General features: G+C 35.9%; 1 long non-coding RNA gene across 1 annotated transcript in view; it reads left to right on the top strand.

The window, feature by feature from the left end:
* LOC136029441 (uncharacterized) overlaps positions 1–23842 on the top strand; it is a 29887-nt gene continuing 6045 nt past the window's right edge. Inside the window, exon 1 of the long non-coding RNA XR_010618046.1 lies at positions 1–87. This is a non-coding gene — a long non-coding RNA (uncharacterized LOC136029441). The remainder of the gene's footprint in view (positions 88–23842) is intronic.

Below are 23842 nucleotides of genomic sequence, written 5' to 3'. Positions count from 1 at the left end.
GTTTGCTAAAGTGTTACAAGCGGACAAAATTTTAACTCATTACAAGCAGTAGTGGCATGAATCCATGGGAATTTGGAGGGATCGAAGGTAAAATCTATTCTTCAAAATCTGTTGCTGAAAATGTGTCGTTTTTTCAGTATTTCAGTGAAGATAATAGAATAAGGCAATTTTCAACAAAAACACCCTTAAAAACATTACTTTTCAAATTTAGGGGGAAATCATAAATTGAAATATCTATTATAAAACAAAAATTCTGTTAACACATTAAAGATCCTGCCCTGTTCCGTCTCCTGTGGGCTTCAGAATGTAAGCTAAGCTCATAAATCTTGGAATTTGACGCAATTCTTCAAAAAAAGGTGTCATTTAATATAATTTTTGCAGGAAACAACCTGAGAGATAACAAAAAACTTCTAGTTGTTTCTTCCTCTTTCTTGTTAATTCAATCACTTATTCAAGGCTCATAAAGGGTAAAAACACAGTTTATCACAAAAAAATACATAGGAATCTTATCAGGCCATTGTCAGTATCCTTCAATGCCAATTTTTCTGGAAAAATTGAAAAAAATGCTGAAAAAAAGGAAAACCTATTTTTATGAAAAAAGAATTTTTATCCCTAGTATCCTTCGCTTGGAAAAGCAACCACAAATTTCTATTGGAGCTGTGGTAATTCCGTGGGTATTAAAGACGTTCCCTGTATAAATTAAACTTAAGAGTCAACAAGCTCCAAACGTGTAACTGAGAAATCTGAGGAAGGTAAACATGGGCTGGCTCTTACCCCTTCCCATTGCACTTCCTGACTCAAGAGCCAAGTAGAAGAGATTAGCACCACGGATAGGGACTTATTTTATAATTATAATTAAAATTTTAGATATTTCATTTTCAATTGCACTTTTTACTCTGAACCTAAAAGTACAAGCAGAACAAAATGAAAAAGATTTAAAGCCAAACAATGACCATGCACACAAAATAGCACAAAAAAACGTACGTCAATGATCCCTGTTCTTTTAATTTACTATCACAAAGAAAATGCACAAACGAATAACATAAATGAAACAGTTCAATTAACTAACTAAGACTTCTTTTTAAGAAATACATGTTCAAGATACCTTGCTTTTCTATAGATAAGACGTGGAGACATGATTTTTAAGAAATTTGGAAGTAACAGCCCAAATTCCCAAATATACCTTCATTTATCGTAAAAAGCCCCAGGCACCGCCTCAAATAGTCATAGCAAACAATGGACCATATCATTCTCCTCATCATTTCAAAGCTGGCAAGCATACCTTTCTTCTTTAAAACTTTTTTTTGTTTTGCACACCTTTTAAAATTTACTCTAATTGGAAGGCAATTAGCTCTAAGCTACCTCAAACAAATGCGATATCGAGCTACTCTATTCGCCTTAAGTTAGAACTCCTACCCATAGACTATTATAAAATCTTCATAAAACTTTAAAATTTCTGAGTTCTTCACCCCTTCACTCCAATTCTGGATCATTTGATTTTCTAGCACAATCTTGATCTTGTTTTCCAAATTTGTACCTTCATCCATTGGTCCTCTACCTTCAGTCAAATAAAGGAAAATCCAGTTTTATGTAAGATGTCTTATATTTCGAAAATTCTAATCGCCAACATAATTTTTCAAGTTTGTGCCAAAAATTGAAAACGAAAACACAAAATTGTTGTTGTTGAAGAAAATATTATTATGTTCCTGAATCTAGCATCACAGAAATACATAAGCGATACAATCACAAAAAAAAATCGTAATCACAAATCAAAAGAAACACCCTTAAAAGTAATGCGTCAAGACGAAGAGCTATAGGAGGTCTTTAATTCAAAGCAAGTGTCAAAGTTTAGCTTAAAAGGGCAAAATTTGTTTTTGAGCGAAAAATTGCGATCGCAAGTTCAATTGACAGCTAGGTCACTTTTTGATCTGTTATCAAAGGGCTACTTGTTCAAGAAGTGCAGTCCTTGCTTAGCCTTGTAATTGCGATTATGTGAATATTTAGTCTCGAAAATGCAAAGATATATTAACAATAAACATATTCTAAGACCACAGTGGATATACATAACGTTAACGTTAACGTATAATACCAAGAAAGGAAGGGATATAATAAATGAAAATAGAATCAATCAGGTGAGAAAACGAGGATTTTATCAGCCAGTGGCAAAATATGGAGATGAAGAACAAGCAAATATTTCCACGTGGACCTCCACCAAGTCGTCCTCGGTGCTCAAAAAAAAGAAGAAAAAACAGAACTTTCGAAGTGAAGCTAATACGAGAAGAATAGATACTGAACAAAAAAAAAACATCCAGAAATAAATGAAAGAAATTTCACCAATTGGATTGAATAAGTATTCTTCGCCTCGCAATAGACTTTGCCTTTCTGCAACTTCGATTTTTGTTAGATATGCGGACAGGTTGTCTTAAATTAAACCGGGCGAAAACATTGATTAAGTCTTTTGATATTAAGTTGTTATAAATTGAGCCTAAGGAAAGATCTCCTGTTTCTCTAATTATAACCAAATTTCTGTTTATATATTTATTATTTCAATTGCAACTTTAAAAGATTGTGGTAGGCCATTTATAGTAGATATTAAAGTTGCCTCCTCAAAAAGAGCCAAATATTCAGGATTTTGAAGATATGGAAGGCTAAAGCAGAATTAAAGATGTCGTTTGTATTTTCAAATCTGAGGGACTTTTCTATTGAAATTTTGTGCTCATGCATTCGTGCTCCCAGTTGTTGGTGGGTCCTACCAATGTAAAATTTCTCACATGAACATCACACGAGACTCTGTAGCCACTACCCAGTATAGGGCCAGTTTTGTCTTTTCCCGTGTTGAAAAATGTTTAAATTTTTGTTCCGTTCTGAAGGAAACAGAGAGATTATGTTTGTTTAAAGATTTTCCAAGTTTGTTGCTGAGTTTCGAGATGTATGGTAATGTGGTGAAAGTCTTATCCTCAATTGCAAGAGTAACTGATCAAGGGGGCGGGCTCCCTATTTTCCTGTATTACCTTTTTTAACCGTATATCTATGATATTTTCAATAAGGGTAATTGAGTAGCCATTGCAGAATATAATATCTTTAACATAATTTAAGTCAGGTATTACATGATTACGTGAACAGATCTTTAGAACTCTATCGACTAAAGACATTACTACCTCTCTTTTCACAGAAGGAGGGTGTTTTGACGAGAAATGTAGATGCCTTTCATTATGGGTCGGCTTTCCATATAAAGGAAATTTAAGGCTAGAAGTATTTTTCATAATTAAAACATCCAAAAAAGGAAGCTTTCCTGAATCTTCCTGTTCGATTGCGGATTGAAGATTCAAAAATAGAGGAAAAAAATGCTTGGTCATATTATAAAACCTTGGTAATTGACACAACAATTATGCTTGTTCGTCTTTACAACAAGCTCTCTTTGTATTTTAAGTTCCGAGAAAAAAATTTCCTTCAGTTCATAGGCCTACACATGGGCACTGTTTTGTCTCCTTATTTGGCAAATTTTTACATGGATTTCATAGGACAATTTGCTTTGAATAGTTTCCACTTAAAACACTCTCTGGTTTTGCTTCGTTGATGATATTTTTTCGGTTTGGGAACATGGACAGGACTCATTTGAACTCTTTTGATTCGAATCTTCACCTCACAATAGAACTGGAAGAATCAGGAAAGCTCCCTTTCTTGGGTGTTTTAGTTATAAAAAAAATACTCCTATTCTTGAATTTTGTTATATATATTTAGAAAGCCGACCCATAATAATAGGTATCTTCATTTTCTCGTCAGATCACTCTCCTTCTGTGAAAAGAGGGGTAATCATCTTTTTGATCGACAGAGTTCTAAAAATCTATTCTCGTGATCATGTAAATCTGAATTAAGTTATGTTGAAGATATTCTATTCTGCAATGGCTATCAAATTCACCTAATTGACAATATCATAGATAGACGATCGAAAAAAGGTGAAACAAACAATAGGGAGCCCGCCCCTTGATTCAATTACTCCGGCAATTGAGAACAAAACTTTCACCCCATTACCATACATCTCAAAACTCAGCGACAAACTTGGAAAAATTAAAAAAAAACATAATCTCTCTGTTTCTTTTAAAACTAAACAAAAAGTCGAACATTTTTCAACTTGCGAAAGGATAAAACTGCCCCTATACAGGGTAGAGGTGTCTACAGAGTCCCGTGTTCATGCGAGAAATTTTACATTGGTAGGACCCATCAACAACTGGGTAACGATTGCATGAGCACAAAATTTCAATCGAAGACTCCCCGAGATTTGAAAATAAAAATGACAAATTTGATTTTGCTTTGGCCCTCCATATTTTCAAAAATCCTGAGCATTTAGTTGTTTCTGAAGAGGCAACTTTAATATCTGCTGTAAATGGCCAACCACAATCTTTTAAAGAGGCAATTGAGATATAAAAAAAACAAACAAAGACATTGCCTTAAGCCCAATTAATAACAACTTAATATCAAAAGACTCAATTAATATTTTGGCCCAGTCTAATTTAAGACAACCTGTCAGCATATCTAATAAAAATCGAAGTCGCAGAAAGGCAAAGTCTATTACCAAAGAAAAAGAATACTTGTTCACTCCAATTGGGGAATTTTCTTTCATTTATTTCTGTTTTTTTTTTTTTTTTTTTTTTTTTAGCACTGAGGACGACTTGGCAGAGGTCCTTTCCGAAATGTTTGCTTGTTCTTCGTTTTCATATTTTCCCACTGGCTGACAGTCCTAGCCTACCACCAAGTAACTGAACCGCCTAGTAACTGAACCTCCATGCAACTGAACCACTGTGTAAGTGAACCACCGTACAACTGAACCACCATGCAATTGAACTACTGTGCAACTGCATCACTTTGTAACTGAACCCTCGTGTAACTGAACCATCGTGCAACTGAACCACTGAACTCAGATTTTCAGTATTCTAAAGATGAGGCAATATTACTGGGCAAAACACAAGTTAGAATTTTTACATGTTCAACCTTGTTGGAATGGTTTGTTTCTTATAGTCATTATATAAACGCCTGTCAAGATCATTCATAAAAAGGCTTTGTTCTATTTATGCAAAAAAACATCCGATGTGACAAACCATTAAAGCTGATTTATTTCTCTTTTTTTCAGATGAATCAGACCTTTCTGGACGTTAAGTAATCAACATGTTGAAAATATTTGACTTTTGTGAATATTTGCGGACAAAAGAGGGTGGGGGTGGAAGCCCTTTGATCACTTTTAACTCTTAAAAAGTGCACTGGAGCTTTTTTTCGAATGAGCAACTCCCCTCATCCCAAGCTTATTCAAAAATATTTTCCATAAAAACCTTATGTGTTAACATTGACGAACTAGCTTAACTTACACCCTATTCTCCAGGAATTGCTGGTGGGATTGTTAACCTCAGAGGCATGGTTATTTGACCTCTAGACTATTTTGAATTTGTGTTTGGGAGAAAAATGGCAGTTAAAATTTAGAGGCTGATTATCCTGTGATTACCTTTGATTCTTTAAAATTGAACTTGAAATATAAATTTCGAATCAAATGAACCTTCTCCAAAGTTTGCACAACCATTCCTTCTATAACAAGAGCCAAGAGTTCATATGGCACTTGTGGCGAGGTCAAAAGAGCCAAGAGCTTCTTCCCACCAAGTTTCATTACGATCTCTCCACTCTAAGCTTATTCCGAGATTTCCGGTTTCCCCCTCCAAATCCCCCCAATGCCACCGGATCCAGTTAGGATTTAAATTAAGAGCTTTGAGACACGAGGCTCTTTTTAATATCAAATTTCGTTTAGATCCGATAACCCGTTTGAAAGTTAAAAATACCTCATTTTTTCTAATTTTTCCACTCCCCCCTTCCACTCCCCCCCCAGATGGTCAAATCGGGGAATTGACTATTTCTATTATAATCTGGTCGGATCTCTGATATGCCTGGCAACTTTCAGCGATCGCTATATTGGTCACGTATCTAGTTTCTGATCTTCTTCATCCAAAAATTGGTGTTATCCTGGATTCGAACCTGAGACCTCTCACAATCACAAGCGAGAATCATTCCCCTAAACCACAAGCCGTACTTAAGAAGAACAATCATTTATTCATCGACAAATAAAATTCTTGTCAACTATCTTGTTCGCTCGCCCCCCCCCAGATGGTCGAATCGAGGAAGATACTATTTCTAATTTAATCTAGTCTAGTCCCTGATACGCCAGCCAACTTTCACCGTCCTTTCTTATCTGGAAGCGTGCCAACTAGAAAATCCCAAACTCCCCCAAAGAGAGCGGATCCGATCCGGCTATATCAATAACATATCTGGGACATGTGCTTATTCTTCCCACCAAGGTTCATCCCGATCTCTACATTCTCAACGCTTTCCAAGATTTCCGGTTTCCCCCTCAAACTCCCCCAATTTCACCGGATCCTGTCAGAATCTAAAATAGGAGCTCTAAGACACGAGGTCCATCCAAATATCAAATTTCATTAAGATCTGATTACCCGTTCGTAAGTTAAAAATACACCATTTTTTTCTAATTTTTCTGAATTAGCCCCCCACCAACTCCTCTAAAGAGACCCAATCCGGTATGGTTATGTCAATCACGTACCTAGGACCTGTGCTTATTCTTCCCAAGCATCATCACGATCTCTCCACTCTAAGCGTTTATCCAAGATTTTTGGTTTCATACTCCAGCTCCCCCCAATGTCACTGGATCTGGTCAGGATTTAAAATAAGAACTCTGAGACACGAGATTCTTCTAAACATCGAATTTCATTAAAATCCAATCACCCTTTCGTACGTTAAAAATACCTGATTTTTTCTAACTTTTCCGAATTACCGAATTAGTCCCCCCCAACTCTCCCAAAGAGAGCGATCTGGTCCGGTTATGTCAATTACGTACCTAGGGCTTGTGCCTATTCTTTCCACCAAGTCTCATCCTGATCTCTCCGCTCTAAGCGTTTTCCAAGATTTCCGGTTCCCCCTCCCCAACTCCCCCATTGAGATTGGATCCCGTCAGACTTTAAAATGAAAGTTATGAGTTATGAACTCCTTCTAAATATTAAATTTCATCGAGATCCGATCACTCGCTCGCAAGTTAAAAGTACCTCAGTTTCTCTATTTTCCTAATTAACCCCCTCCCCCCAACTCCCCCAAAGAGAACGGATCCGTTCCGGTTATTTAAACCACGTATCTAAGTCTTTTGCTTATTTTAACCACCAAGTTTCATTCCGATCTCTCCACTCTAAGCGTTTTCCAAGATTTCAGGTTTCCCCTCCAGATCCCTCCATGTCGCCGGATCTGGTTGGTATTTAAAATAAGAGCTCTGAGACACGATATCCTTCTAAATATGAAATTTCCTTAAGAGACCGATCTCCCGTTCGTAAGTTAAGAATACCTCATATTTTCTAATTTTTCCGAATTAACCGTCCCTCCGTCCCCCCAGATAATCGAATGGGGAAAACGGCTATTTCTAATTTAATCTGGTCTGGTTCCTGATACGCCTGCCAAATTTCATCGTCGTAACTTATCTGGAAGTGTCCAAACTAGCAAAACCGGGACAGACAGACCGACAGAAATTGCGATAGCTATATATCAATTAGTAAATACCAAGTGCCATAAAAACCATAAATTTTAAAAATCAATACCTTGAAACAACCAACAGCCCTTGTACCGAGGGCTGTGGGTTTTTTTCTTTATCACGTTTATTAATCACGTTTTATTGTTCGATTGGAAATTGAAGATTTTAGTGCCCTTCTTAAAAGTCAAAAATGATTGAAGGGCAACCAGTCCTCCACCCCCAGGAAAAACACATCCTGTGGAAAATGCCTCTGGGAAATACCAACTTGCGAAAAAGACCCCCCTCCCTGGAAAATACCTCCCTGTGAAAAATCTTCCCCCGAAAAATACCCCTTGCGGTTGGTATCCAATTACTTTCAACTTATAAAAAAGACTAGAACTGTCTGTGTACAATAAATCAATTTCTACCTCCGTCCTCCTCTCGTCTCTCCCTTAGAGCTAATTCTGTATTTATCCGAAGGCTCAGTGAAAGCTGAGAAGTTTTGGTATTAAACTGCACCCTTTGAGGTATCTCCCTCTCTCCCTAGCTACAAAACAATCAGAGAACCCCATTGCAGAAATTTGAGTATCTTTTTTAAGTTTTGTAATTTGTTCAATGCTTACAGATAGTGTTTGTTATTGGAAAAAATACGGATATTTTTCGCGTTGGATTTTTCTGGAGGGGGAGACGGGAGAGTTTCTAGAGCATCTTCCATTAGAAGAATATTTTTGGACGGAGGAAGGGGTCAGGACTTACACATAAATTTCTCTTTTCCACTTTCCTAAGCATTTCCCAAATAAACTAAAAAATAACAGAACTCAAATAAAATATTCGAATTTGGAAAACCATATTTTCCGCGAGGGAGTATTTCCTGGGGATTGTTTTTCCATGGCTTTAAGAGTTTGTGACGTCCAATTTTCTTTGTTTACGCGACTACAAAAGAGAACTTTTGTATTAATCATCTTGAGAATCATGTAAGTCATGACTTTAAAAAGCAAACAATTCCAACAAGTCTGAAAATGTAAAGATTTTAACTTTTGTTTTACTCAATGTAAACACGGTGGTTGAGTTGCACGAGAGTTCAGTTACGCAAGGGTTCAGTTGCAAGATGGTGCAGTTGCATGGTGGTTCAGTTGCAAGGGGGTTCAGTTGCACGGATGTCCGGTTAAATGGGGTTGAGTTATAAGGAGATTTAGTTTCACGAGGGCTCAGTTAAATCGGGCTCAATTGCACAAGAGTTCAGTTAAACGAAGGCTCAATTACACGAAGGTTCAGCTGCACGGGGGTTCAATTCCACAATAGTTCAGTTGTACGGTGGTTCAATTGCATTGCGATTCAGTTACACGGTGGTTTAGTTGCAATGGAACCACCCTGGTTAGCATGGCCTTTAGGGTATTTTTCTTAAAATTTCCTAAAAGATTTATAGCAAAATACAGGCGATTCCCCACCCCACGTCTTTGGACATTTATGCGCCACTGGGCAACTCGAAATGGGTAGCAAGAGAAATCTGGGGAAGGTAAACAGGAAGGGTGTGCGAAAGCACAGGATCATTTAGGTTCTCAATCTGTTCAGATATTAAGTCACTGGAAACTGTACCACAATCTATTATCATTCTGTGTTTTTAATAATTCTGAATTTGCATTAGTAGCCAATTAAATTCACATGCTGCCTTAATTGGCAGCTTGTTAATCAAACAGTTCGTGGTAACGAACTGTAGTAAGGAGCGACCCGGCTCAATAGTAACCAAAACTCTAAAAAATTGAATTTTGATAACAATAGCTACATCAAAAGAATCGCATTTTAATGCTGATTTTAAATATATAAGTTTCATCAAGTTTAGTCTTACCCATCAAAAGTTACGAGCCTGACAAAATTTGCCTTATTTTAGAAAATAGGGGAAAACACCCCCCAAAAGTCGTAGGATCTTAACGAAAACGACACCATCAGATTCTGCGTATCAGAGAACCCAATTGTAGAAGTTTCAAGCTCCTATCTACAAAAATGTGGAATTTTGTATTTTTTGCCAGAAGACAAATCACGGGTGCGTGTTTATTTGTTTGTTTTTTTGTTGTTTTTTTCCCATGGGTCATCGTATCGACCAAGTGGTCCTAGAATGTCGTAAGAGGGCTCATTCTAACGGAAATGAAAAGTTCTAGTGCCCTTTTTAAGTGACCAAAAAAATTGGAGGGCATCTAGGCCCCCTCCCACGCTCATTTTTTTCCCAAAGTCAACGGATCAAAATTTTGAGATAGCCATTTTGTTCAACATAGTCAAAAACCATAATAACTATGTCTTTGGGGATGACTTACTCCCCCACAATCCCTGGGAGAGGGGCTGCAAGTTCCAAACTTTGACCAGTGTTTACATATAGTAATGGTTATTGGGAAGTGTACAGACGTTTTCAGGGGGATTTTATTTTGTTTGGGGATGGGGCTGAGGAGAGGGGGCTATGTTGGAGGATCTTTCCTTGGAGGAATCTGTCATGGGGGAAGAAAAATTCAATGAAAAGGGCGCAGGATTCTCTAGCATTACTATAAGAAAACAATGAAAAATAAACATGAAAACGTTTTTTCAAATGAAAGGAAGAAGTAGCATTGAAACTTAAAACGAACAGAGATTATTACGCATATGAGGGGTTCTAAAAATACTTTAGAATAAAGAGTGAGGTATTTAGGAGGAGATAAATACCTTACTCTTTATGCTAAAGTATTTTTAGTAATTTCAACTATTTATTCTACGGCCTTTCTGATTCAGGGGTCATTCTTAAAGAATTGGGACAAAACTTACGATTTAGTGTAAAGAGCGAGGTATTAACGAGGGTACAAACCCCCTCGTATACATAATAAAAATATAAGGTTATGAAAGTTTGTTACGTAAGTTAATTCTTAAGTTACGTATATTTTTTACTAATAAAAAAGTTCGTTAAAAATTAAAAGTTCTAGTTACCTTTTTAAGTAACCGAAAAATTGGAGGGCAACTAGGCCTCCTTCTCCACCCCTTATTTCGCAAAATCGTCTGATCAAAACTAAGAGAAAGCCATTTAGCCAAAAAAAGAATTAATATACAATTTCATTTTAATAATTTATGTGCTGAGAGCCAAAACCAAACATAGAAATTAAATAAAAAAAAAACTAATTTTTTTAGCTGAAAGTAAGGAGCGACATTAAAGCTTAAAACGAACAGAAATTACTCCGTATATGAAATGGGTTGTCCCCTCCACAATCCCTCGCTCTTTACGCTAAAGTTTGACTTTTTGCCACAATTCTACTTTTTAAAACAATTAAAAGCTTTAGCGTAAAGAGCAAGGGATTGTGGAGGGGACAACCCATTTCATATACGGAGTAATTTCTGTTCGTTTTAAGCTTTAATGTCGCTCCTTACTTTCAGCTAAAAAAAAAATTAAATTTAATATAAAAATTTTTATTTAATATAACATAGCAAGCACCACATAATACTTCTTTGGTATTATGTGGTCAGGATTGACACCCATACTGATTTATCACTATTTCTAGTGATTTTTTTGTATTGCCTAAACAAAACAAAAATAAATCAGAACAAAAATCACTAGATTGTTAAAAAAAACTAAATTAGCAAAAGACACTAATATCTAGTACTTTCTATTTTTGTTCTTTGGCAACCCTTTATGTGGTCCATCAAAACTAGTGTCAAAAGTTTTACCAAGAGGAGCGGGGGCATAACTCTCTGGGCCAGAACTTTGAAAGGACGAAAATGAGACTATCGTTGACCTTGAACAATAAGGATAACAATAACAATAATCTGAAAAATATTCAGCCGTCTGGCAGGGGAGGGCATAATCTGATATGTGACAAGGGAGCAACTGCCCCCAAAGACCTCGTTCCCCCCTAAACCTCAATTTGCCTCTAGCTGAAATTTAGTTCCTTCCAAAATCCTGTCAAAAGTAAGAAATACCTGCATAATTTAAACATCAACATAAACAGAGCATTTGTTTAATACATACTCACCTTTATAGTACTATAAAGTATCTTTATATTACTTAGTATTACCTTTATGATACCAAACGGCTCATTTTTCAGTTTTTAATATCATTCTCACTTGATTTTTGAAAATTGGCTCCAACTTTGCCCCCCTCCCCCTGGATTTTGACGAAATTACACCATTGTGGGGGGGGGGATGTCTATTTCTTTGCAGCACAACCATTCGGAATCCACCATATGCTCCTACGAGCTCACAATATGGCGGAAAAAAATAAGTTAAGAGTTAAGACAGGATACAGCCCACACAAGATTTACTTGTCTGGGCGTCCCTGACACAAACCATAACAAAACGAGTTTCAAAAAGAAGAAATACAAGCTATTTAGAGAGTAGAGTTGAACTTCTTGTTAAGGTTCACTATTGCGGATCGCGAAAGCTGTTTGCCACGAAAAAAAAAACGAAAACTGGTTGTGCTATAATAATGGAATATTAATGCATGAGACCTGAGGCAATTCCTTTTACGGTGTGTGGATTGGCTATTGTAATGCTTGTTTGTTGATTTCTAACATCCGGATGTGCATATTTCTTGTTTTAAACAGAAATGCCCTGATCGAAGGTAAAGCTACATAATGAATAATATTGATGAATTACGAAATAATATGATAAAATAATTCTAAAAACACTACTACAGCACGCACTAAAGCAACCGGTTTTTGACAGGGAGCGAATTAACAAACCTTGCGGGAATAAGGCTGCTTGAAAAAAAAAAAAAAAACGGGACAAAGTATGTCTCACTTCATGTTCACTTTATTGAAATATTACACATACTGGGCCAGTGAGCCAAAATTAACTTTTCAAAACTTCAAGGATGAAGTCATTTACGTAAGGCGACCGGTAAATGTTAATATTAAAAAACAGTAGATACACTAGGTACACTAGGATTCGAGCTTCTGCCCTGTCGGACAAATAATCCCAAATCCAGCGCACCAATCCACTCGGCTAGGACCATCAGAACCAACAGAACAGATTTTGAAGCGTAAAGCAAATTGTTTTTGAAGATAATGGATAATTATTAATTATTTAAACAATTGAAAATATATTTATTTTAAATTTGCATTACTGGATGAGATTTATTAATGTGTTTATTATTATATAATGTATGCTTTATAATATAGAAAACTCATACCAATAAAAGTTCATTGCAAATTTATTCAGTTTAATTGGAATAGTCCTATTTTAGAGATATTTTGCGCTACGTACAAATTTATGCACGTAAACTATTATTTTATTGAAATATTTAATAAACAGAGAGTGTCACCAAAAAAAAAAAAAAAAAAATCCAATTTAGCCACCTACCTATTCGACCCAGGCCTGATGGCAACAAAGCATAGACAGATCCATATGTTGTGCTAAATTCGTCCAGGGCAAATAGCCAACAAACGCTGACGGGTTTATTAAGGTCCTATAACATCTTGTGATCATTTTTGTGTCACTGGTTTTCAGTTCATTCTCGAAAATGTCATTAAAAAAAAGTGTCTGTTTTTTTCTGCAATTGGACAAAGCTTCCCTGTTTTGTATTCTGCCATTGCAAAAGGTGGCATTATTTTCCTGTGTCATCGGACAAAGTATGATTGTTTTTCCCCCTGTCATTACGGAAAATGTCCTTGTTATTTCTGTCGTTGAACAAAGGACCATTATTTTTACACTACGATCTAACAATTGACGATCTCTCGAATGACAAACCTGGCTAACTCGGATTGTTGAACCCATAGGTCATTGCAAAAAGTCTCACTAATATGATTAATGTATATTAACAATTTCTAACTTTTTCCAATGTTATTCCACGTTTTTGTAGATAGGAGCTTGAAACTTCTAATGTAGAGTTCTCTGATACGCTCAATCTGATGGTGTGATTTTCGTTATGATTCCATGACTTTTAGGGGGTGTTTCACCTTATTTTCTAAACACAAATATGGCGCCAATGAATGATTAAGGCCGTGATTCAGTGAACTTGAAAACATCGAGGTTCAAAATCGAAGTTAGGGTAGCCTTCTGTATCTCAATTCTCTAGAGACCGTCGATTGTCAAAAACCCTTCAAATAGCACTTATTCATTGGTGGAAATAGCAGGTTAATTATACCAGCTTGTCAATCTAGTCTACAGGGCGATCTGAAACGATTCTTTCTGGCAAAAAACTTGTAAAAATTTCAGGTAGCTGAAAATATTCTATGGGACTGTTCGAAAAAAGGAAAATACATCGAAAAATGGTTGCAATCATCTTACAGGTTATTGTCTTCTGCTCATGGTAGTACCGATTTTGTCCTAAAAGGTAATTTCCTTCATAGAGTACACTTGTGAAAAAGAGCTAGATATTTTCTAAGATTTCTAAGCAATTAGAAGAATTAGAGTAAAATCCTAGCAAACATTTTGTAGCATCTTCAAGAAGCTACGGCCTGATATTAAAAGCGGTATCTTCCGCCAATGAATACTTGAGTACTTTTTAAATATAAATTTTCAATTTTAACATGGAATTTTCGAGTTCCACCAGTTCACTTAATCACAGCCTTAAAATTATATAGCATTCTATTGAACACGTACGCTGGAATATATTTTGGTGGAGGCACAAACCTAAAAAAGTAAAAAAAAAGAAAATGTATTTATTTATATTATCTATTTATGTAACATATGAAAGGAAATGAAAAATAGTAATATATAATGAACTAATGAAAAATTAGTTTAAAAAATATTAGCTATAAAGAGAAAATCGTAGAACCTCCAGTTTTCCGGATAAAGACTGACCTGCAACACCCGATTGGCAGCCCCACACACCTTTTCTATAATAATTGAATCTTTGAGTCTTTTCTAATTCCAAAGTACGCAGTCTTTTTTACTTCTTTAAACAATTTACTCCATCGAAATACATTTGAGCTTCCGTGTATCTTTCAATGTTGTATGACCATAATCGTCCGTGGGTGCCATTTCGCGTCTCTTGCCCATTATTTATTGTATCATGTGAAAATTACAAAAAAAAAGAAACACAATGGATGTTTGAACAAAGTTTTAATTGAGGAGTCTGCCTGTTCTGAATCAAGGCCCATTCTAACGGAAATGAAAAGTTCTAGTGCCCTTCTTAAGTGACCAAGAAAATTGGAGGGCACCTAGGCCCCCTCCCACGCTAATTAGTTTCCCAAAGTCAACGGATCAAAACTCTGAGATAGCCATTTTATTCAGTATAGTCGAAAAACCTTATAACTATGTCTTTGGGATCGGCTTACTCCCCCACGGTCCCCTTGAAAGGGGCTACAAGTTACAAACTTTGACCAGTGCTTAGATATAGTAATGGTATTGGGAAATGTATAGACGTTTTCAGGGGGATTTTTTGGTTGGGAGAGGGGTTGAGAAGAGGGCAATATGCGGGGGGAAATTTTTCATGGGGGAAAAAATTCCTATGAAGGGAGTGCAGGATTTTCTAGCATCATCATAAAAAATCAATGAAAAATTATATATAAAAAAGTTTTTTAAACTGAAAGTAAGGAGCAGCATTAAAACTTAAAACAAACAGAAACTAGACCTCCGTTGCCTGTGCAACGGGAAGTGTTGCAGCAACTGTGCCCTGTTCCTTAGGGCACAGTTGCGGAGCAACACGTGCAACTGTGCCCTACGGGACACAGTTGCGGAGCAACAGTCTCCATTATGTCCTTCAGAGGACATTTTTCTAATGCGGCTTCGATTGTTATCTTGAAACATCTTTGATATGGTTTTATTTCGAGCTCCTACTAAACTGAGTTTGGTAAAATGTTTAGCTGGTCCAGAAGTAAACGAGAAACATCAATAAAAGTTCTATATGAGTTCATAATTATTTTATCTCTAAAACGTTTACTTCCGAAACTAGAGCCGTCTTAACTTGACGCCAATTCGAAGTATTATGTTTCGAGACGCACATTTCGGGAATTATTTCCGGGAAATCTGAAAGAGATACGGAAATAACGTCTTATAGTTTTCTGCTTAACTTTTGATGGTCTAAGCTAGGAAAATATAAAACGAACCAAATTCACCAAAAAATTTAAATTGCCCCGAGGGCATGACAAAACTTCCAAATAGAAAAACCCACAGAAGGAATTTTATTTCGGAGAAACTATTGTAAGCTCCAGTTGTTAGGAGATCGAGACTTGTCGAACCGCGTTGGAAAAAAAATTCTAGCTGGTCCAGAACAGAAGTTACCTCTAGAACGTCGAAACTTCGGAAATTATTTCTTAGAGAACGAAGCAACTTGGTATATAGAACACTTCACTTCTTCTTGCATACTTTTCATAGCACTACTCAATAAAAATATAAGAAACATCAAAATCGAAAATTTGAGAAAATTCCAAAAAAAATCGGAACGAGATGGACTTTTCCGGAATTATTTCCGGGAAATCTGTAAGTGCTACGGAATTTTGTGCTCCGGTTCTCGAAGAGACAAATGAAAGTTCTACATGAGTTCAGCATAACTGTATTTCTAACAAGTTTATTTCCGAAGCTAGGGTCGTCTTAACTTGACGCCAAACATCGAACGCAGAGTTTCTAAGAAAAGAACGGTTTTATTTTTTTTTATGGAAAACTGTCAGAGATTTTAGGAACTTCTCTGGAACTTTTTTACTCTGTTTCACGTTTCCCTTCCCTCTGAAAAATCTCAAATTTTTAACTCTTACCACTTCGAAGCTACAGGTCGCTGATCACGATGAAAAAAAAACAACAACAAAAAACAAAAAAAAACTACGAAAGCAGTAGTGTTGCTCCGCAACACAATTATTACGCATATGAGGGATTCACCTCCTCCTAATACCTCGCTCTTTACGCCAAAGTATTTTTAGCAATAAAACTATCCGTTATACGGCCTTGGTGATTCAGGGGTCATGCTTAAGGAATTACGACAAAATTTAAGCTTTCGTGTAAAGAGCGAGGTATTGACGAGGTGGTGAACCCCGTCATACACGTAATAAAAACATGCGAATACAGAAGTTCGTTACGTAAGCTAATTCGTAAGTTACGTATATCTTTTACTAGTAAAAACGTTCGTAAAAAATTAAAAGTTCTAGTTGTCTTTTTAAGTAACCAAAAAATTGGAAGGCAACTAGGCCTCCTCCCCCGCTCTTTTTTTCTCAGACTCATTCGATCAAAACTATGAGGAAGCCATTTAGACAAAAAAAAAAAAATATCCAAATTTCATTTTAATTACTTCTATGCGGAGAACCAAAATCAAAACATGCATTAATTCAAAAACATTTAGGAATTAAATAAAAAAAAACAAGTTTTTTTAACTGAAAGTAAGGAGCGATATTAAAACTTAAAACGAATAGAATTTACTTCATATATAAAAGGGGCTGCTACCTCATCAACGCCACACTCTTTACATTCAGACCTAATGCCTCTTTCGCATTGTGATTAAAGTAAAAGAGTCTTGACTTATCTCACCGAAAATTAACATATACTAACTAACGACAAAAAATATTAAGTTAAAAACCAGGGCAAGAGTTAAAATTAATTGATTTGGTATCAGATTTGATTGCAAATCACACAAGACTTAAATCATTTGGTAGTCATTTGCATAATTTTTAAAGTAATGAAACAATCCAAAAAGGCTTATTTGGAATAAACACATTTTAAAACGATTAAGCGAATTCGGAGAAATATCAAAATATATATCTTTTCCGATAGCACCCCAAGTGGGCGTGGGGTTTCGAAGGTATTAAATAAAAACTTCTTTCCACCCCATTTACTATGCAAAAGGACAGCGGATGCTTCACATCACTTTTACGTTCAAATTGGCTTAACTTTTCAAACGAGTTTATGAAAATATTGGTGAAGCGGGAAGTTTAAGCCCCCTCCCCACCACACTTGGCCAGTCATCGGAGTTAAAAAGGAGTTGGCGACAGCGTATTTACAGAATGAACCGATTTAATTCTTCATCGTAATCATAGAGTTCGCGGTAACCATTATCGAATAACCAAAGCCTAAGACTAGAAACTAAAGAGCTGTTGAATCTATCTTTGAACAAGATTCTTGCACGAAATTCAAACGGATCGAGGCAGTTTGTTTGTTAATTCGCAAGCAAAAAGGGTTTTACTGAAATAGAATAGAATACTCTAAAATAGTCATAGTCCGATGAAGGTGGCATTGGCTGAACGTTCGATAAGAAAAATTCGACTTTGAATCTGAAGATATTGTACATTGAAACTACTGCTGCTTTTATTCAAGATTTAGATTAAAACATGTTTATTTATAATCAACGTCCTGATTAATCGATGTCCAATCATAGTCCTCTTAAATTTCATAACAGTAACAATACACATGATAAAATGGGGACATTGAGTTGTCCTTAATATACATTTAATATACAGAGTAATTTCTGTTCTTTTTAAGTTTTAATGTTGCTCCTTACTTTCAGTTAAAAAAAATTATTTTTTTGTATAATTTCTGAACCTTTTTGAATTAATGCCTGTTTGATTTTGGCTCTCCGCACACAAATTTTTAAAATGAAATTTGCATATTAATTCTTTTTTGGCTAAATGGCTTTCTCTTAGTTTTGATCAGACGATTTTGAGAAATAAAGTGTGGGGAAGGAGGCCTAGTTGCCCTCAAATGTTTTGGTTACTTAAAAAGGAAACTAGAACTTTTAATTTTTAACGAATGTTTTTATTAGTAAAAAATGTACGTAACTTAAGAATTAACTTACATAACAAACTTTTATATTCTTATATTTTTATTCTGTATATGAGGGGGTTTATCCCCTTGTTAATACCTCTGTCTTTACACTAAATCATAAGTTTTGTCCCAATTCCTTAAGAATGATCCCTGAATCAGAAAGGCCGTAGAGTAAATAGTTGAAATTACTAAAAATACTGTAGCATAAAGAGCGAGGTATTTATCTCCTCCTAAATACCTCGCCCTTTATGCTAAAGTATTTTTAGAACCCCTCATATGCGTAATAATCTCTGTTCGTTTTAAGTTTTAATGCTACTCCTTACTTTCAATGAAAAAAAACTTTTTCATGTTTATTTTTTCATTGTTTTTTTTTATAGTAATGCTAGAAAATCCCACGCCCTTTTCATTGAATTTCTATTCCCCCATGACATAATCCTCCAAGGAAAGATCCTCCCACATATCCCCCTCCCATCAACCCCACCCCAAAAAAACCCTGAAAACGTCTGTACAATTCCCAATAACCATTACTGTGTGTAAACACTGGTCAAAGTTTGTAACTTGCAGCCCCTCCACCAGGGACTGTGGGGGAGTAATTAATCCCCAAAGACATAGTTATTAGGGTTTTCGACAATGCGGAACAAATTGGCTCTCTCAAAATTTTGATTCGTTGACCTTGGGAAAAAAAGAGCATGGGAGGGGGCCTAGGTGCTCTCAATTTTTGGTCATTTAAAAATGGCACTAGAACTTTTCATTTTCGTTAGAACGAGCCCTTTTGTGACATTCTAGGACCACTTGGTCGATAAGAAGACCCCTGGGAAAAAAATACAAAAACAAGTTACAAATACGCCATTTTTTCAAATTTTTCACAATTACCCCCCCCCCCCCCCAAAGAGAGCGGATCCGGTCTACTTATGTCTGTCACGTATCTTGGACTTGTGTCTATTCTTCCCACAAGTTTTCATCCTGATCTCTAAGCGTTTACCAAGACACTCTAAACTCTAAGCATTTTCCAAGATTTTAGATTTCTCCCTTCAACTCCCCCTAGTATCACCAGATCCAGTCAGTATTTAAAAGAAGAGCTCTGAGACGTGATATCCTTCTAAATATCAAATTTCATTAAGATCCGATCAGCCGTTCGTAAGTTAAAAATACCTCATTTTTTCTAATGTTTCCGAATTAACCGACCCCGCATTCCGCCCAGATTGTCGAATCGGGGAAACGACTATTTCTAATTTAATCTGGTCTGGTCCCTGATACGCCTGCCAAATTTAATCGTCCTAGCTTATTTAATAGTGCCTAAACTAGCAAAACCGGGACCGACAGACAGACCGACAGAATTTGCGATCGTTATATGCCACTTGGTAAGTACCAAGTGCCATAAAAACGAGTTTTTTCAATTGAAATTTAGGAGCAATATTAAAATTGAAAACGAATGTAAATTATTACGTATATGACGGGGTTCACCTCCCGTCAATATCTTGCTCTTTACGCTAAAGTTCGAATTTTGTTCCAATTCTTCAAGAATGACTCCTGAATCACAAAGGCCATTTAATTAGAATACATAGGTCTTTTGAAAGTATTAAGAAAACTTCAGCGTAAAGAGCGAGGTATGGACGAGGGTGCAAACCCCTCATATACGCAACAATTTCTGTTTGTTTTAAGTTTTAATGTTGCTCCTTACTTTCAGTTGAAAAAAACTTGTTTTTATTTAATTTATGATCTATTTTAAATTATGCTGGGAAATCCGGTGCCCGCTTCATGGAAAATTCTCTTCCCCCATGAAAAATTCGTGCATGGAAAGATCCTCCCATGTAACCCCCTCCTTCTGACCCCCGACCAGAAAACATCCCCTGAAACGTCTGTGTATTTCCAAATAGTCAATACTATATGTAAACAATGGGCGAAGTTCAATGAGCTGCAAGTTCAACTTGCAGCTCTTCCCCGGAGGCATGTGGGGGATTAAGTCATCCTCAAAGACATAGTTATGAAATATTTCGACTATGACGAGAAAAATGGCTATCTCAAAATTTTGATCTGATGGCTTTGTAAAAACATGAGCTTGGGAGGGGGCCTGGTTGCCTTTCAATTTTTGAGTTGCTCAAAAACGGTACTAGAACCTTTAATCTCCGGTCAAATGAGTTCTCTTGCAATATTCTAGGACCAAGGGGTCGATACTATCATCCCTGGGGAAAAAAACTATACAAATAAACACGTACCCGTGATCCGTCTTCTGGCAAAAAATACGAAATTACACAATTTTGTAGATAGGAACCTGAAATATTTGCTGTAGGGTTCTCTGATAAGCTGAATACGATGGTGTGATTTTCGTAAAGATTCTATGAAATTTAGGGGGTGTTTCCCCCTATTTTCCAAATTAAGGCAACTTCTCAGGCTCGTCACTTTTGATGACAAGGACTAAATTTGATTAAACTTATATATTTAACTTCAGCATGAAAATTTAATTCTTTTGATGGATCTTTTAGCATGAAAATTTCGTTTTTAGAGTTTCGTTTACTATTGAGCCGGGTCGCTCCTTAGTACAGTTCGTTACCACTGACTGTTTGATTGACAAGGCAATCCTTAGATTGATATTGACCAGTATTTGAAAAAATTATAACTGAAGAAATGTTTTCAAAACTCATTGTATCATAGTATTGGATATGTCTGGTACTCAAGATATGACTATTGTTCGAACAGTACATTTAGACAGTACATTTACGGGACAGTACATTTATAGTGTATATTTGCCGAACCATTGAAGGAGAGTGCAGCATTAATCCTGCTAAATCAATTTGAAACCTATTGTAAAATTACCCCTGATATCAGTGTTCTATTAAACTTGGCACCAGGATCTCGAATCAAGTAGTCACTGTATTCAATTTGGATCCTTAGATGTATAAACACAAATCCTATTGCATACTGTCGGTTTTCTTTGATTATATTCAAAACCTCAACAATACCCTTTTCTTTGTTAGTAAGAGCCCACCAACTGTAAAGACGGGGCATTTGCTATGCATCTTTCAAACAGCGAAGAATTTTTTAATCTTCTTTGTCTACCATATTCCTTGTATGCGCCTCACATTAAAAAATTCTTGCAAAAAGTAGAAGATCTACTATTCAAAATCGGAAACAAGCATATGATTTATCAACCAAAAGCTGCGGTTTTCATGCACTATTATATTTTATTTTTCGATGTCGCAGATATACTTACAGTGAATTTCTTAGTATTGATGGTTACAATCCTCGATTGAACGATTTTCTAGTTGAAAATAACCTTTCATACCTGTACAATGTACATTTCATTGACCTAAGAGTCAAAAGTTTTATAAATGTTTGCAAATTAGCTTACTAATAAAATGTGTATGTACAAAACTATGTGTCCTTTAGATTTCTTCTTCTGCATATAGGTAAACATCAGAAACAATTAGTGGTGGCAGTTCGTCAGGATTCAGCTTGTATTTATGTTGGCATGCATAGTAAGGGTCGCTTTTTTTACAATATGGTGTAACTTCATTGTTGTTTTATCTCTTCGTAAAGTCAATAATAATCTGATTAATATTATAAAATTCACGTGTCTGAATTTTCTAATTTGAATCAATGTCACGCACAAAATTCTCATATAAAAATCACTTCCTGTAACAGCCAAATAAAAGTCCGTAGGTTTATAGTATAATAGACTGTATTCCACAGTAAAAACTAGACTCTCTTATTATTCCAGCGTTTGAAGCGCAGACCTGGTTCTTTTTCCCAAAACAATCATCTAGAATCAAACATTTTTTGAAGTTACTAGATTCTGTATGATTTTTGCTACTCAAATCCACTCATTTTTAATCCTGAAACTCTCACTGTCGATTATAGACAAACAATAGATCTCACTAGTAACAAATTTACTCCTTTTTTATAGATTGATTCAGATCTGTGTCTTCAATATATTTAAATAATGCGTTTAGTCCGTCTTGTAATCTTTGTATGTGCATTATATTCACTTTTGCTGTAAAGCATGACTGTTCTTCCGACTTGAATTTGCTTAACGATATAACATATTGGGCAAACATCTTGTCCCATTATAGGGCTAGCCGGCAACCTCTTGTAATTTCTACTGGAGTATTAGGCCCTTTAGACTTTATTTTGCCGTTGTTAGCGCCTTAAATAGAGTAAAAGCATATTGATTCACTAAACTTTTTTTCAACACTTAAGCAAAGTCACACAAGATTGTGTCACCCTCAACCCTAATTACGTAACAAACATCTGCATCTCTTAGAAAACATTCACTGTGACGTAACATGCAAGCCCTATTACGTAGGTGTACTATACACGTGCGCTACGTAATTGTTTCTGACCCGGGTGTGCATAATAGAGTCTTGAGGGACTAGTAGCTCTAATAGTTTACCCCCTATCTGTCCAGTTAAAATTGTTGAGGCATCATCACTTACTATATTGAATATAAAAATAAAAATTAAAGTAAAATTAAATTTTGAATCGATGAGCTTTCAGCAATTAATTTCACTATAGTTCGAATATTCACTTTTATTTTATTGTTTCTTTCTAAGACTGTTCAAGACAAATATAGTTTCACTGCAAACAAGAGTATGGATACTGTCCCCTTCTCTGACTGTAAAAGTCTAAAGCCTACTGCGTAATTGGCGCTTCACTGAAAATGAATTATATTACAAATGTTTTCTTATCCAGTTAATACCAACTAAAAATAAAATTGCACTGAAATAAAGTCGTGAACTGATGATCTTCCAACGATTAATAGCATTATATATGAAAGATTCAGTTTGATTTTTTTGTACTTTCCAAAACCGCTCAAGACAAATATAGTTTTCAAACAGTTTGTGGTAATGAACTCTAAGTAAGGAGCGACCCGGCTCATTAGTAACCGAAACTCTTAGAAACAGAATTTTAATACCAATAGATACATCAAAATAATTAGAATTTTATGCTGATTTCAAATATCAGACAGTTCGTGGTAACGAACTGTAGTAAGGAGTGACCCGGCTCAATAGTAACCAAAACTCTAAAAAATTGATTTTTGATATCAAAAGCTACATGAAAAGAATCGCATTTTAATGTTGATTTTAAATATATAAGTTTCATCAAGTTTAGTCTTACCCATCAAAAGTTACAAGCCTGAGAAAATTTGCCTTATTTAAGAAAATAGGGCGAAACACCCCTTAAAGGTCATAGAATCTTAACAAAAATGACACCATCAGATTCAGCGTATCAGAGAACCCTACTGTAGAAGTTTCAAGCTCCTATCTACAAAAATGTGGAATTTTGTATTTTTGCCTGAAGACAAATCACGGTGCGTTTTTATTTGTGTTTTTTTTTTCTTTTTCTTTTTCCCAGGGGTCATCGTATCGACCAAGTGGCCCTAGAATGTCACAAGAGGGTCTCTAAAGGAAATGAAAAGTTCTAGCGCCCTTTTTAAGTGACCAAAAAATTGGAGGGCATCTAGGCCCCCTCCCACGCTCATTTTTTTCCCAAAGTCAACGGATCAAAATTTTGAGATATCCATTGTGTTCAGCATAGTCGAAAACCATAATAACTATGTCTTTGGGGATGACTTAATCTCCTACAATCCCTGGGGGAGGGGCTGCAAGTTACAAACTTTGACCAGTGTTTACATATAGGGATGGTTATTGGGAAGTGTAC

This window comes from Artemia franciscana, chromosome 7 (genome assembly GCF_032884065.1).
Source record: "Artemia franciscana chromosome 7, ASM3288406v1, whole genome shotgun sequence".
NCBI lineage: Eukaryota > Metazoa > Arthropoda > Branchiopoda > Anostraca > Artemiidae > Artemia > Artemia franciscana.
This window is presented reverse-complemented; position numbering and strand designations above follow the sequence as displayed.